Source organism: Triturus cristatus, chromosome 11 (assembly GCF_964204655.1).
Source record: "Triturus cristatus chromosome 11, aTriCri1.1, whole genome shotgun sequence".
NCBI lineage: Eukaryota > Metazoa > Chordata > Amphibia > Caudata > Salamandridae > Triturus > Triturus cristatus.
In genome coordinates, this window is record NC_140594.1 from 909,713,134 (window position 1) to 909,730,071 (window position 16,938).

Here is a 16,938-nt window from a genome sequence, read left to right on the forward strand (position 1 = left end):
AAACCAACATTTGTAGTCATCTGGCCTTGCTAAACCGTGGGAAGGTCACAAGTTGAAGCTGACCAAGATGGAGTGCGGACCAGTTACAAGGACCAGGTTAGTCCCACTGAAAAAGTTACCTTCTCAAAGTGTGGCGCAAAGAGTTTCCTTCGCAGTGGAGGAGGCTGCGAGGAGCAGGAAGTGTGTCGAGGATGGTCATCGCTGTAGTTACAAACAGCAGAACTGGCATCGCCAACTGTCATTGCTGTAGTGCAAAGAGCCAGTTGGGCATCGTGGACGGTCTGTGCTGGAGCTTTGCATTGGCAGTCACCATAGGCTGTCATTGCTGTAGAGAGAAAATTAGCTCTTGATTGCCTGTCATCGCTGTTGGGGGCTGTACCGCGAAGAGTAGAGTGCTCCGGAGCTTTGTGATGGTGGTCATCACAGGTGGCAGAGTGTTGACGTGAATGGGCTTGTTCACAGTTGCAAAGAGCCCAAAACTTCAGAATTTCATCTTTGTTCCCAGAAGGAGCTCAACTGATACCGATCAAGGGTCCAGGAGTTATGGAGGCACCTCTTGGGGCTCAGGAACCCACTTCAGCGATAGTCAGAAGGGCTCAGGTAGGTCCAGTTGCAGTTCCAGGCAGGTCTAATGCAGGGGTTCATTTGGGTAGTTCAAGATAGGCCTCTGGTGCTTGTTGTGTCCCTGTAGATCAGACAGGAGGCCAGTCAACTGACCCTTGGAGTCACTCTGGTAAAATGAGATGAAGGGAGCAGGTCTAGTCTTCCTTCTGCCATGGCATTCTGTCTGTAATGTCCACAGGTCTAGGAGTGTGCTGAAGAGTGGATCAGAACATCCGATATTTATAACTGGTGCTCACCTATATTTGTGTGGTGACACCCTGTCCTACCCCCACATCTGATTATGCTCTCTTTCATGTCAAGGCTCCGAACTGTCTAGGGTCACAATAGGTCGATGTCAGGGCCCTTTGTGTGTGCTGGAGTCAAGCCCTTTGAAGTGGGAGAGGGCACATCTTTGCCCCCAGACATCCTGGCAGGATAGTCTATCCTGCCTACAGTTAGTTCTATTTTGTTTCATTGTCTGGGAGGAATGCAGAAAGCACAAAAGCAGAGCCATTCACAGGAGACCAAGGATACTGGTAGAAGGAATAAATGGTCAGGATAAGAAAATAACACATTTCTAAAAGAGGTATTTTCAGTATTGTGACTTAAATCTGACTTTACCATTAAAGAGTATTTTAAAGTACAATTCATTTGAGTCCAAACAGCATATCTCTACCTGCTCCCAATCCAAAGTTAGCGATTATTAAATGTAATAAGGTAACCCGGAGTTGGTCCATGCGTCAAGTGTCCCTTACAGTATTGAAAAGCAACTTTAGGGTTTTTTCTCTATCAGGACATCTAAAACTTAAACCCACATATCCTATTTTTTAAATACAATCCACCCTGCCCTTTGAGCCTTTATAGCCTATCTTAGGGGTGAATTAAACGTTTTAAAATGGACGGTTCAGCCCAGGCAAAAGGTTTATTTTAGCAGGTCAAAGTGGCAGTTTAAAACTGCTCTACAGGCTGTAGTGGCAGACATGGGACATGTTTTAGAGGGCTACTTCAGCGGGTGGCCCAATCAGTGCTGCAGACCATCACTAGTCGCATTTAATTTAGAGGCCCTGAGTACAGGTAGTGACACTTTACTAGGGACTTACAAGTAAATTAAATGTGCCAATTAGGTGTAAGCTAATTCTGCACTGTTTGGAGGAGAGAGCACAAACACTTTAGTACTGGTTAGTAGTGGACAAATGCGCAGAGTCCTAAAGCCAACAGAAAAGGTTCTAGCAAAGAAAGGCAAAACGTTTGGAGAAGCCCTGCAGTTCAACATGTGCATTCTGAAAAGATGTTTTGCCGCCACAAAGTCTGATTTATAGACTTTGTGACTCCAAAAAACTTTAGTATACCTGGACCAGAGTGCCTTGCACTAGAGGAGAAAAGAAGTTGGATCTCTAGGAAGTCCTGCCTCTAAGTCTGCCAGGACTGTGCTGCCACTTCTCTGCTCCTTCAGACAGGATTGGACCCACTTGTTGCTCTTCAAAACACAGATTTGCAATTCTTACTAAAACCAGCACCATCATCTCAACTCCCATTCAGTGCAATGTTCTTCTTGTACAGTTGCTTAGTTGACACCACTAGCCTATTTTTGGTCCACATTAAGTGGTTCTCCACAATGGATGCAGTGCAAGGGTTTGACAAGATGCCTGCTTCACCAGTGTTTCAGGCAGCTGGCAGTGACAATTGAGATTAATGAAACATGATGGGAAAATCTGATTAAACATGCACTTTAAAGTACTGTTTCAGATCTAACCATAGAGGATATTAGTACATTATTAAACATAAGCCCTCTTTTTAGAATACCACAACAAAGCCTTCAGTCTACTCATCATCATCATCATCATCAAAATCTTTATTTCGGTTTTGCAATATAATAAAAGAGATAAGCACATGAATCTCGAATGCCAATGTTCAGAATAAAAAGGTAAAAACTATAAAATACACCCTGTACGTGCTATTGGGACTACAATGGAAGAATACAAATTATCACATCCTTAACACGAATGAACATGCAAAAAAAAAAAAAAAGGTACACAAGTTCCAATGTTAGATACATTTTTCCTATCAGTACAGGGCTAAAGTGCAAGCGCATTACAAAGCATTATTAATGTCTCATTTTGCTGGGAAGTGCGACCCCAATACACAACATCAAACATTTTAAAACCCATGCCCCTAGCGACCACTAAAAAAGGGGATAAAAAGCTTAAAATAGTAACATTCTAAAACAATTTTTACAAGCTGACACACCCAACTGGACTGATCTATATGGTATCAATTTGATTTCTTGGTGCCAGTCGTGGATGACCCAAACTGGCCCAGGAAGTTTGCAATTGCACACGCATAGAATTATCTCGCATCTGTCTTTAAAATGCGTAGGGTGTCTTTGTGGCTATATGTCCCAAGTTGTCTACATACCGGTGTTAGCCATTTCCTTCTGGGTCTAGCATAGGCGGCACAAGAAAAAAGACATGGCCTATAGATTCGTAAGGGCATGGACAAGAGGGACAATCCTTAGGCTGTGATGAGTTTGTCAGCCAAGAATTCATAAAAGTATTAATGTTATGTTATGTTATGTTATATAAGCTTATAGAGCGCTCTAATACCTGAAGCTGTCCTGGCGCTATAGCAGAGTGTCTGGAGAGGCAATGAACAGAACTCGTAACCAGAAACAATGTGAGTGCCTAGACTGAGAACAGCCAGGTCTTCAGACCTCTTCTAAAGGAGAGGAGATCAGAGGTGGACCTGAGAAAAAAAGAAAGTTCGTTCCAGGCATAGGAGGCCTTACGCACAAAACTCTTACCACCCCAGTTAGCCTTTTTGGCCCTGGTGATAACAGCCAGTTTGGCATCACTGGAGCGAAGAGCTCTCCCCGGAAGATACCACTGGAAGCGATCTCTAAGGTCCTGAGGTCCGGCTCCGTGTAGAGATTTGTGAGCTATACAAAGGGCCTTAAAACGAACCCTAAGTTTCATGGGTAGCCAATGCAAATCCCGTAGTCCTTTGCTGACGGACACAAATTTTGGAGTATTTGTTAGCAGCCTAGCTGCCGCATTCTGTGCCATCTGGAGTCTGCTTAGATGTTTATTGTGAACCGTAAGGTAAAGGCTATTGCAGTAGTCCAGATGGGACAGAGCTAAGGCGGACACAACAGACCTGAAGCTATCAGTGGTTAAGTAAGGCTTTATTTTCCTCAGCGTCCTAATGGTTTAAAAGCAAGTGGATGTCACTTTATTAACCTGATTCTCAAAGGAGAGCCTGTTGTCAACAATCACCCCCAAGTCTTTTACTTTGATAGCAGGGGGGAGCCCAATTCGCTGGGCCACCAGGCTGGGGACCAGAGGCAGGGATTATTCCCGAACAAGATAACCTCAGTTTTGCCAGCGTTTAGTTTCAAACAATTGGCAGCCATCCAGCTGGTGATGGCGGCCATACAGTCCTGGCAGGAAGAGGCTCTAGTTGCTTCAATCCCTTTGTTTATGGAGATCACGATCTGGGTATCATCGGCATAAGAGGTTAACCTAAGGCCAAAAGATCGTATGAGAGGTGCAAGAGGTTTAACATAGACATTAAAAAGCGTCGGGCTCAAAGAAGACCCCTGCGGAACTCCACAGGGAAGAACAAAAGACTTGGAAGAAAAAGTTCCCATGTCCACGTTTTGAGTTCTGTTGGTCAAGAAGGACTTCAGGAGGGCCAGGGCAGAGCCCTGTATCCTGGCCTTAGATAGTCGATCTGTTAAAACAATATGGTGTACCGTATCAAAGGCCGCCGACAGGTCCAGCAAAATCAAGATAGCTGAGCCTCCCTGGTCGACGGCTTCCCTGATCTCTTCCGTAGCTTTCAACAGGGCCGATTCGGTGCTGTGCCCGGCCCGGAACTCGTATTGAGAATGGTCCAACAGAATGTTTGTGTCCAGAAAAAGGCTGAGTTGCGAATTCATCGCCTTCTCCAGGATTTTGGCCGGTAGGGGAAGACGGGAAATGGGCCTGTAGCTGTTAGGATCTTTTGGGTCGAGATTGAGTTTTTTTAAGAGAGGTAAGATCGAAACGGTTTCCATGACATGGGGTAGTGCCCTGATACCATAATGTGATTGAGAAGTGGAGTAAGGGTACTAGTGATAATTTCAGGGGACAGTTTGATTATTGAGGCAGGACAGGGATCTTTCGGAGAGCCAGATTTGAAGCCGACTGGAGTGGACAAAGGTATGAAATTATCAAAAGTAGGGAAAATGTTGGAGGGCATCGAGTCAGAGCTTGTATCAGAGGGGGGGCCTGAGGACTTATTAAAGGATGAAAAAATGGCATCTACTTTAGACAAGAAGAAGTGTGCCAGAGTGTTGCAGAACTCAGAACTGCTGTGCGGGGTGGGTTGGGGCGGGGGGGGTGAGAAGGGCAGTAACCGTTTAAAAAAGTTATTTAGCGGAAGATTTAGCTTCAAAGATTTTTTTTTAGAAAAGTAGGCCTTTCTCTCGGTTAGTAGCAAATTCTTGAAATCTAGGAGGCGGGATCTGTACCTATCTTTGTTGATAGAGTTATAGCCGTTCCTCCATGACCTCTCTAGACGCTTACATTCTGATTTCAACTTTTGAGTAAACAGCCATGTCTGAACTTGATGCACAGTTTCCTATCACAGTTTCCTATCAGCCGGTACTTTGATAAAATCAAGATAACTTTGTAGCCGGCTGATGGATTTTATGTCAGTAAAATCATCAGTTAAACAGCCATGACGAATTTTCAAAAAGTTCTTCTGTTCTACCCATGCCCAATACTGAGATTTGAGGTGAACCCTGGAAAATGTAGGTAGGAGACCTTCTTGCTCCTTAGGCACACCTATGCCTGCCCGGATGGTATCTAAATGTTTAATCCATCCAATTTTCTGATATTTATCCAAAGCAGAAACTTCTGTAAAAGCGGCGGCATAAGGGGCCAGATCTGGGGTTGTAACTAATCTATGCCAAAAGAGCAATGGGCGTAGGCTCACTCGGTCGTTTATGGACTTGATACCCAAGTCAAGTTTCAAGGGAAGAAGGGGGGTGCTTTTGGGGAGTGTAACAAGCTCCTAAGGAACTTGTTTTCCACTGTTACAAGGGTATTAACATTGATAAAACTCCACAGTTCTGCCCTGTATAGCACACTACTCACTACCTTGCAACTATACAACTTGAGTGCGGGGGCTATAGGCTTGATGTACGAGAGACAATGGTCCCGCCGCAAAGCCCCAGTTAGCTGGGAAAATTTCAGGGACGCCTTCCCTAGGGTTTTCCTCCAGGCTATTCCCTCAGACAACTTGATTCCCAAGTAATCAAATGAACCAACTCGCTCGAGCGGAACATTATCTAGGACCAAATTACCTTTAAAGGATTTGTGGGGGTTTAGCATCAGTAACTTAGTTTTAGTAGTGTTGATGACCAAACCCCTCGCATCACAAAAGGCCTTAAAATGATTTCAAAGTTTTTGCAGGCCCATGGGGGTTTTGGACACCAATAGGGTGTCGTCTGCGAACAATAAGGTGGCTATTTTGTGATTTGCCAACGAGGGAGCATCGGCCGGGATGGAACACAAGAGGTCGGCCATCTGGTTTACATATAGGGAAAAGAGAGTGGGGGCCAGGACACACCCTTGACGTAACCCCTGTAGTTTGCAGGCTTCGACCTGTCCCATTTATTAAAAATGTGTATTACCTCTGCCCCCTTCCAGGTGTCTGGAATACTCTCCCGCCAGCAATATCATTGACCAATTTCGTGAAGTAAGTTGCCCAATTGTCCCTATCGGCTCGGAAGAGGTCACCAGGGATGCCATCTACACCTGATGCTTTTGCAGGGATAATAGCATCTAGGGAGCACATTATCTCCTCCCTGGTGAATGTAAGGGTACATGTAGCAGCACCCAGATTGTGGAACATCTGGGGACTATCATTGATGAAACCATTGGAGTATAACTCGCTAAAATGAGTATGCCATTCTATAGCCGGAATGTTGTTAGCCAAAGGAGGTGAGCGTTCAAAATTGCTTTTAGACACAGGGGACCAAAACTTTCGACTGTCTGGATGCCCAATCGCCTCTCCTAGCTCTTCCCATCTCTTCTCATCCCATTGTATTTTGGCTTTACCCTGCGCCTGTTTATACTCCTTCCTGGCAATACGAATGCTATCTGTCTCTCTATTCTTGAGGGCAACAGTCAGTCTCCCTCTCAAGGCCCTGCACTCTTTATTATACCATGAGTGTCTTTCCATAGCCCTTCCCTGTGATGACCTGATCTTTTTTATCAGGGCATGGAAAAAGCAGGCCAGACGATCAAACAATTCCCTTTGGAGGGTACTGCATCTGTTCTGTATAGACAAATCCGTTGTCGCAAGTGTTACCATCGCTAAATCCTTGGTTAGGGCATCCTTGATCAATTGGATCTTGGTTTCATCCACCAGTACCACAGGCCATTTGAGTCGGCGCTTATCATTTGTGGGGATTAAGATCTTTGAAATTAATGGTATTGGGAACTCACTCCCAATACCACCCCAGGGATTATGAATGGATAGAATAAGGGGGTTATGATCACTGTCACAGGACGGAACTATGGCCATGTCCTTTACTGAGGGCCAAAGAATTATGGGGCATATTAGCAAGGGCTGGCGATATAATTATTGACGCTATAGCGTCCGTTTTTCGGCGAAAAGCGGCGATAATTATATCGCAATATCATCAAGGACATGCTAGCACGTGTTTCCTTGATGTAGAGCCCGTTTTTTCACAGCCTCGCCTCGCATCGCTAATGAGATGCAAAGAAGGCGTGGCTGTGAAAACATCACATGTTAATATCGTGAAGGCAGCTTCACGATATTAACAAGGAGGTGCAGGAATAAAACAAATCATGCTACCTCAGCCTTAACTCAGGAATTTAACGTCTGTTAAATTCCTGACTAAGGCATACTTTTAATGGGAGATGGATTATGCTGATAGGACCACAGGGTCGTATCAGCAATGTTATCGCTGTTTTCAATGGAACATCGCTGGAAACCAGCGATGTTCCATTGAAAACACCGCTATCGCTGAAATATTATCGCCATAGCGCTACGCGTTGTAAATATAGCGTTATCATGGCGATAATATTCAGCGATAGCCCGCGATAATATTTCTATCACTATGTACGGACAGCGATAATTATCGCTGGCCGTTGATAATATGCCCCCAAGTCCACTAATATGTAGTCGATCCTACTTGACCCATTTGGACCGGTGAAAGTCATTCCTCCTCCTCTATCTGAAGTAGTTCTACCATTGGCGGCCCTTAACCTGTATTCAAGGGATATCACATTCAGTTGAAGTGCAGCTTGCGACCATTTTTTAATCAGGGTTAGCTCCAGAGGAGGTACCCTCCAAAATGTGTCCTCCTCATTCACATCGTTGGCCTCGGCCCAATCGAGTGGCTCAACAGTTATGTTAAATTCACCACCAACTATTAGTGGATGACTTTCGTGTCTGGCTCCCAATAAATTATCCAGGTCCTGGAGGGTCGGGGAGCTACCTCCTCTGGTGCTCCTAGCATGCACATTATAATATATCAAGTGTCTTACCCTGGCCATGGAATAGCCTAATACGAAGGATATCTGGGCTACTGGTAGCCAACTCTTTAACATCGCAAGTTAATGTAAGGCTTACAAGTATGATCGGCCCTCCTGGGGGCCGACCATGTTTAGATGGTATTGCTGGTCTGTGAAATGTCATAAACCCTAGAATGAACATGGGGGTCAAGTTCAATGTTTGTTGTAGAATACCTATGTTATGTTATGTTATGTTATATGCATTTATTACGCGCACAGATACTCGGGAGTGTCCCGGCGCGAGTCTATGGAGGTGGGGTCCTCATCCTCAAGCGGGAGAAAGGATTTCAGCTTTTATTAAACATACCCAAATCCTGGAAACTCATCCTTAAACAAACAGGAAAGGTTTTCAGCTTTTTTTTAAACGTACCCGAATCCTGGGTGGAACGCAAGCTGAGTGGCAGAGTATTCCATACCGTAGCTGCCTTCACCGTGAAGGAGCCACCTCCAATCCTCTGTCGCTGAAAGCGTGGAACATGAGCCAAGTACAGAGACGCGGAGTGCAAAGCCCGCCCCGTTACATAGAATTCAATCCGCTTCTGCAGGTATATAGGCCCGCTACCATGCAGTGCCCGATAGGCCAAGATCAGTAGCTTAAATTTCACTCTTGCGGCTACTGGAAGCCAGTGATACAGACGGAGCTGGCTCTGTACACTGTCCCTAGAGGATAATCCGGATAACAATCTGGCAGCAGTATTTTGGACTATCTGAAGTTTTTTTAGCATATATGCCGGAATACCGGAAAAGAGGGCATTAGCATAATCCAAACGAGACATAATCAGTGCACATATAAGTGTTTGTCTAGCAGCTATTGGCAGCAGGGGAAAAAAACTTCTGAATGATTTAAGTAAACTGAAGCAGCCACCCGCCACTTTCTTGATGTGCGTCTCAAATGAAAGATGCTCATCAAACCAAACCCCTAGATTCTTTGCCGATTTCTCAGAGGAAGTAGGGCAGGGGTATTCTGGTGGCCAAAGTTGCTCTTTGAAATTTGAGGGGAACTTACCAAAGAGAAGAACCACCTATCTCAGTTTGAGCAATAAGCTCCTGCCAATGTGGGCAATCAAGCTTCCCACTAATGCCCGCCAAGTTCCATGACATGATTCTCAATTCTTTCCCCTTGCCTATAGGAGTAGGCGCTGGGGAAGGATTAGAATCGTTCAATTTGGGCAATACAGAGCTTCCATTATCTAATTGTGGGTCTAAGACTTGTTCCTTCTGTGAAAAACGGGTCGTACTCTCTTGCTCTCTAGGGATTTCCTTGTGATTAGAGTTTGCATAGTATGTGATGTTCATGGGACCTATGAAGGGTTCACTCGGGGAAACCCTGATTGGGACTAGGGGTAGTCAATCATTCCGCGATAGCAATAAGATAGAAGAGTCCCCGGGAGGCTGTCGCACATTTTCTACTTGATCTGGTAGTGAGGGGATGGTTAATCTCAGCCTGATTTTTGTGCAAGAGGTTGGGTAAGATCTAGCCTCAAGAGCAATTAGATCGTGCACTAGGTGCTCTGGAGCTAGTCTTAGCTCAATTGCATCGACTGTATTCTGTTTTGAGACGCACCTCTTAGCATATATGATGTTGTCCCTGATTACTGATCTATACCCCCTAATATCCCTTAACCAGTGGATGGCTCTTTTTTTAGGGCATCAACACTCTCATACTTATTGCATTCTGGATCTACTTGGGGAACATTAACATTGTAAATTGACCCCACTATTGCGTTGTTTTGCTTGCAGTGGAGAGGTGAGGGAAACTGATAAGGTAGGGACACCCTATTATAACTTGTGGCCATGCTCGGCAGGGCAGGCCCTACTGTTGGTCTATGCCCAGCTTGGTTCTGTAGCAAACACGTACTTCTCCTACTATGCTCAGTATTTAACCTACCTTGCTCTAGGGGTATGCTGTTGGTTTCTCTTGAGCTGTAAGAGAGTAGATGATCAGGATACAAGAGCAAAGCATTACAGTCGGGTTGCTTCCAGGGGGTTTTGAGAGTTCCGTCGTTGTCCTAGCAGTGGTGAATACTGACAGTGTTTGAAGTGGTAGTGGCAATACGTATGGTCTATTGTGTCCGTCTAATTGCTGGTGGAGTTTAGACACCAAGATAGTTTATGCCTCAACACTACTTCTTAGGGCTATAATTTCCCTTTGGAGATCAAGATTCGAAGGTGTAAGGCCAGATTCAGTTTCTCTTACTCCCTGTGGAGTGTTATGGCTTATATCATTATTAACTGTATGAGAGCAGTCCATGTTCATATGTGCTTTAGTTGAGAGTGACTCATCAGTGAGAAGGGCAAATCGATTACTCAAGGGGAGCTTGTCTAGTGTAGTGTTATCAGAAGGACTCGCTTTACTTTGAGCGCGCGGGGGGCTTGGGGTATGACAATTACGCAATTCTGTGGTTGGGGGCTTTTTACTTTTCCTTGCTGCTTTCTTGAATAGGTTGGGAATATTCCCATACCCTGAGGCAGTGGGACCGATGGAGCTTAGGGGGCAAGGGGACTTAGTAGGGGAGGTAAGGATTGGTGCAGGTGCAAATAGCAACTCTTCACAATCTGCAACAATGTTCTCGATACAGCCGAGGACTTCCTCTCCCGTCCCCCCATCACTCCCAGATCCCTGTACCAACAGCCAGGGCCGTTTTTTAGATCTTTTCCTAGTAGCGCCTTCCAGCCCACACTCTGTCACTTTCCTTTTCACCATGACTCCAAGTAAGCAATAGTGCTACAAACAGATCTGGCCCCAACAGGGCAACGATGTCCAATGAGAAAACAGTCAATAAGTCCAACCAGTAATACAGAAACAAAGATATTAAATGTACCAAGAATGGTTCAACAACAGTACTTTAAATAGGAAATGTCCTGGGGCTTTAGACCCGAGATGTTAGGAGGGTGGCCCAGCCCAGCCTCCTCCGTGCGATGATGGGCAAGGACGGGCCCGCCCTTGGCCCGGGCTTTGCCCGGGCGCAGTCCGCGCGTCCCGCGCTGCGGGATGACAAGGGGGCTTTAATGCACCTCCAGGCGCTAGAAGGTCACGTGGAACTGCGGCGCGAAGGAGCCTGGATGTTGGAGTCCAGCGTACCCACTGCTGCTGGCTCACTTCGCGATTCGCTGCCCCCACCGGACTTCTGCAGCTGTGTCCCGCACTGCAGGATGACAAGGGGGCTTTAATGTGCCTCCAGGCGCTAGAAGGTCACGTGGTACTGCGGCACGAAGGAGCCTGGATGTTGGAGTCCAGCGGACCCACTGCTGCTGGCTCACTTCGCGATTCGCTGCCCCCACTGGAATTCTGCTGCTGTGTCCCGCACTGCGGGATGACAAGGGGGCTTTAATGCGCCTCCGGGTGCTAGAAGGTCACGTGGTACTGCGGCGCGAAGGAACCTGGATGTTGGAGTCCAGCGGACCCACTGCTGCTGGCTCACTTCGTGATTCGCTGCCCCCACCGGAATTCTGCTGCTGTGTACCACAACAAAGCCTTCAGTCTATTCATCTACATGGAACAACGAGAGAAGGCTCTGACACAGAAGGAAAGCACTTTGTGTGTTGGTGTGCTCAATGTGAAAGAGCCAAATGCTATAACTCACAGTGAAGTTAGCCAATGATTAAACAGCAAGAATAGGCGCTGACATGGAAGGGGACTACTTTGTGTGTGGATGTGCTCCTTGTGAAAGATCAGAATTCCATTATTCACAGTGAAATTAGCCAATGGCTGAAGTGGGTTGACCCATTGTCCCATGCTGTATGCTACACTGGATGGAAGAAATATGTGAACAAGACAACAATAGACCATTGGACGAAGAAGAATAGCTGAAATCTTGAATACATATATTTTACATATAACTTTAGCAAAATCAAAATGTCTTTGCTAGTGTCAGACCTAACAAGAATTCTTGAGCACACCACAAAGGATAATCAAAACCAATACATTTCTAGCTCCAGTTTCCTGGAAAGGCATAACAACATTGCCAGTAGAGACTTTAGCATAGACCTCTCTCACTTCTTGTAACTGGGACCATGCTGATATAAATTAGACTTCAGCTTTGGGCTCCTGGGTCCAGTTTAAATTGAAAATAACATTGGTTACACTTTAAAAGACTTCAACGATCACAGGTCCATGAAGCTGCACCTGAGGTAATATGAAGATTTAGCAATCATGAAAGCACACAAGCCCAACAGACTTGAGTGCTGTCTGCATCCTCCCTCCCATGCTGGCATTAGCCAGTAATGCCAGAACTTAAGTTACTCTTCAGACTGCAACAACCCTATTATGCCACCACCTCAGCTCTCTATTGGATTCTGATAAAGCAGCAAATACACTTTAATATGCTGTGTTGGCCAAAGATTGCCCAAAAAGATCAGCCTGCGGTAGCATCACTGATCTGCTTCTCATCTAACCTTCCCAACACAAACAGTTCAGGGGAAGATCTCTTACTCAAGCCTCTACTGTGTGCAACCCTATGCCGCTCTAGAGAAACTCAATACAATTTCCCTGAGATTGAGGAAAGGACTGAACACATACGTGTGTGTCTAAGTTCTAATGACACCGTGATGCAATGCTGAGATAAGTTACCATCTTGTGTGTCTTCATAGTATGTTCTGAGCATCATGAACTCAGAATTCATAGACTAAAGATTCCACAACTTTCCATGCCTACTCATTTTGAAAGCCTGTCAAACATTACTTGTCTTACTCTCCTATCTCTTTGTGTAAGGAGGAAGGGAGTGAGGAGGGTGTTCTGCCCATCATGTTGCCTGACAGCAGGTTTATTATTAGGATAAAGAGGGCACAATTAAGAAGAATATTAGCATTGCCTATCAGAGAGCATGGTGTCCGTGTCACTCACTCAATACCTGTGTCTCTCTTTGCTAGTCCCAAGTGAGATATCATATACAAAAAGTAGTATTTGTCTTTTCTTCTAAGTCTTTGAACACCTCCTGCTTTGTCTTTTTAGGGCTTGACTAGTTTTAGCTGTCTGTTGGTGCATAAAGTGGTCTTTGGGTAAGCCGCATGCTCATGTTTGGATGGTTTTGTCACCCATGTCAGTTGTCTCCTTTTGTTCCAATTACTTTTCCTCCTTTTCTGGTATTTGTTCCCCCCAGGAGCATTTCGGTCGCACAGAATTCCTATTGGTTTACTGGTATCCTTCCTCTGATAAAGTTACTTGCATTCAGAGACCTACTTTTTTGGTTTTCTTGCTCTCTCTTCCCCTTGTGCTGCTTCCCCCTCCAGTTTGCCCCTCCCCATTCTCCTTGTTGGTCTCCCCCCCCCCCCCCTAGTTGGTTTGTTGCTTTTCATCTCTCTGACATCAAGCCCCAAGCCCTTATCCAGAAGCTCAAACCTTTTAAGTGCCTCAGCTTTTTAAACCCAGAGTTCTCCAATCGAACAAAAGTCTTTCTTCTGGGTCTATTCTGGTGGGAGAAGAGCCAGGCCCTGGGTATGTACTAGTCGTTGAGTTTATCTCACAAGCAGCCTGCAAGGGTTCATAAAGCAGCTGGAATACTAAGGGGCTCATTTATGAGCCCCTGCGTCACTTTTGCGCCACCGGTGCGTCACTTTTTGTGACGCACCAGTGGCGTACAACATGCGCCATGATGCGCCATATTTACAAAGTGACGCATCTACCTAGATGTGTCACTTTGTAAACCCCTGCGCTACATCATACCTGCGTCAGGTATAATGTATGCAGGGTGGGCGTTCCCACGTAAGTAAGCATCGTAGAAGTGGCGCAGTGAAATCTACGAGATTTCACTGCTCCACTTTTAGGGTGCAAATGCGTCAATATCTTGCGCCTGCCTCACAGCAGGCGTAAGACTGACGCAGGCCCTTTCACATGGGGCTTACCCCATGTGAAAGAATACATTTCTGGAGTTGCGTCACTTTTGTGACACACTCCAGCAATGCGTCACTTTTGCGCCTACAGATACGTCAGAAATACTGACGTATCTGTGACTCCTTGCGACATGATGCGTCATACTGTAAATATGACGCATCATTGGAGTCGCAGGGAGGGTGCAGTGAAAAGTGACGCATCACTGTTTTCACGCAGTGATGCGTCACTTTTCATAAATGAGGCCCTAAGTGTCTGCAGGCCATCTCTTAATAAACTGCGTCTGAGAGGCAAAAGCAAACACAAGAGAGCGAGTGTTCCGCTTTAATCAAACTTGCTACCACTAGAATGCTCTTTCCATTGCTGTTTAAGATGTGGGTGGTCTGGATACATGTGTCTGCGGGGCTGTATGCTTCTAAAGCACACGAACAGGAGCTGAAAATATTTGAGAAGGGCAGTTTGTACTTTTGTGAGCAGTGAGCTCGGTTTTGGTGGTTTCCAAGTCACCTTTCAGTGGTGTACTTTGGCAGAGCCCTCTTCTCTGCACCCTGGGCACGTTTCATGGCCCAGACACTCGGCGGCCACAGCAGCTTGGGCCTGGCTCGATCACTCTTAGAGCAGCTGGGAGCTCGGGCACAAACCTGATCCACAAATAAACAGTGAGCCCTTTCAACACAGCAGATCTAGGGCACACATAAGCTTGTTTGTTTCTCTGGCAATGCTGGAGATTGGCTCCGTTTCTAGACCGTTCGTGCTCTGTTTGTTGAAATAAACATTCAGCAATGACAAGTGCATTAGGGGCAGAAAACAAACAAACTGAGAATGAAACTGCCCGCAACCAGCAAAGAGTTGTACAGGTACAGCATTTGTCACATGCAGAGCAGAGTAGGAGGTCTGAAGTTCCCCTGGCCTATACACGAGAACCTCAGCCAACTCAAGTTGAATTGTGTTGATATTTTTAGTCTTGATTTCATTATGGAATAGAATTGACTACAAGTCCCAGAATGCCACAGGAGTAACCTGGAATGGGTGAGCTTCTTCAGCAGTTACCTACGAAACATCAGAGTTGCCTCAGGCAAAGGCAATGCGAAAACACCGCATTGACCCCAGGGAGAGCATGAAACACGAGCAGTGGGTGTGTGAAAGGGAGATGTGAAAAAAAGGCAGGTGAGCTGTAGCCCTGACCTTAGGAGGTCCAAATTGATCAAGTTTTGTAGTGGCACGTACAATCACTATGAATGGATGATCTCAGAGGAGTTTCAAGCGGTAGGCCCAAAGTAAGGAAGTTACAAACCGCATCGCTTTATGGTTGGCCACCTCGCTACACCCCAACAATTCCTCACCAAATAGTTACTTTGGTTCTGTGCAGCCTCTTGTAGAATGAGTTAGAGCATCATTATAGTGGAAAGAGAGGCGTTGCATTTAGCAGCATTCAGCCTGCTTGGCACAAAAGCGGTGGAACAAGTGACAGGTTGTATTCATGCCAGTTGGGGTAATTCATGCGCTCTATAAATGATATAAATAAATAAAATACTGATCTCTCCCATTTGGTTGCCTCAGGATGTTGCAGCACGGAGATACCCCGATTGGGGTGATTCATGCGCTCTATAAATGATATAAATAAATAAATTTCGACTTCCTAAGTGGGGATGGGGCTTAAAAGTGCAATTCCTTCTTTTTTTGCCCACCCCCTATTGGCAGTTATGGGGATCGGCCACTTGTGCCTCTGGATTCTACCATGCAGCTCTGCACAGGTTTCCTGGAGGGAAATATGACTCCTAAAAGGGTGTGCAAATGGAGAGAATCAGGATCCCGTGGAGAAGAGTAGGTGCAGTGATCCACAGCATCATCTTAAGATCCATGTTTGGAGCAGGGGTGTGGAGTGATAAGATGGCCTTTGATGGAGTATCTGTGCATGCTCTGATTGTGGGGAGGACACTTGGGGCACAAAAGACATGTCATTGAAGCACACACATGGGATGCGAGTACTGCATAATCACTATTCCGAGAACAGGAAATCCCTTGTTTCACTAACCTTTATACAATTCACTTTTAGGTCAAGCCTGGGCAGCACATGCGCCGCTCTAAAAGCCATGCTGTATTGGAGTATGGAATATAAGCCCGCCCACTCTCCGCCTATATTTGTCAATGACTTGTGTCATTGTCTTTCCTAAATGCTGGCTTCTGATTTGTTATTTGGATTGTTAGTCACTCCTTAGTACCGCCTTGTCTTCATTCGTAACCTCCCATGAGGACTGGCCCTTTTACTTTGGTTGTTACACAGTATGTCTTTTTTAGTCTCTAAGCACTGTTTTTTAAAAAATATTTTCTCCTACTGATGGCACACCATTCTTTACTGCAAAATTCAGTGCGCCATGCGCACTTTCACTTTCTAAGCAGCCCGGGACAATGGGGGCGCTTCTTTGAATAGATCTGGCATTTACAAGAGTTTGAGCTATTGTCATTGTTCGTGACAATGCCTTTTATTTATGTGTTAATTATCAAAACACATAAATAAAAGGCATTGTCATTTACAATGCGAGACCTATGGCATTGCAAATCTTGTTTTAAATCTTTTTGTTCTAATATAGACCCCGTCCACACCCTATCTTTTGCTTTGTAAACCTTCCAGGCACGATGCTGCAGTGGTTGGTGAGTGGGAGAGTCTTACCTATGCTTCTGAATTCGCTTCTGCATTTAAATATTACACCACGCATGCCAGCCGTTGTTGGGAGACACCAAGGAGGCAGATATTGTAGTAGAAAACAAATATGATTTGGCTAACTGACTTTCCTTGAAATCCAATAACTCAACATGAAGAATGTTATTCAGTTGAACAATTTCGGAGTTTTTGTCTCAAAACAGCGAGTCTTTCCTTACCTCTTTGGAACTCTGGTCCATCACTGACCCACCACAAGG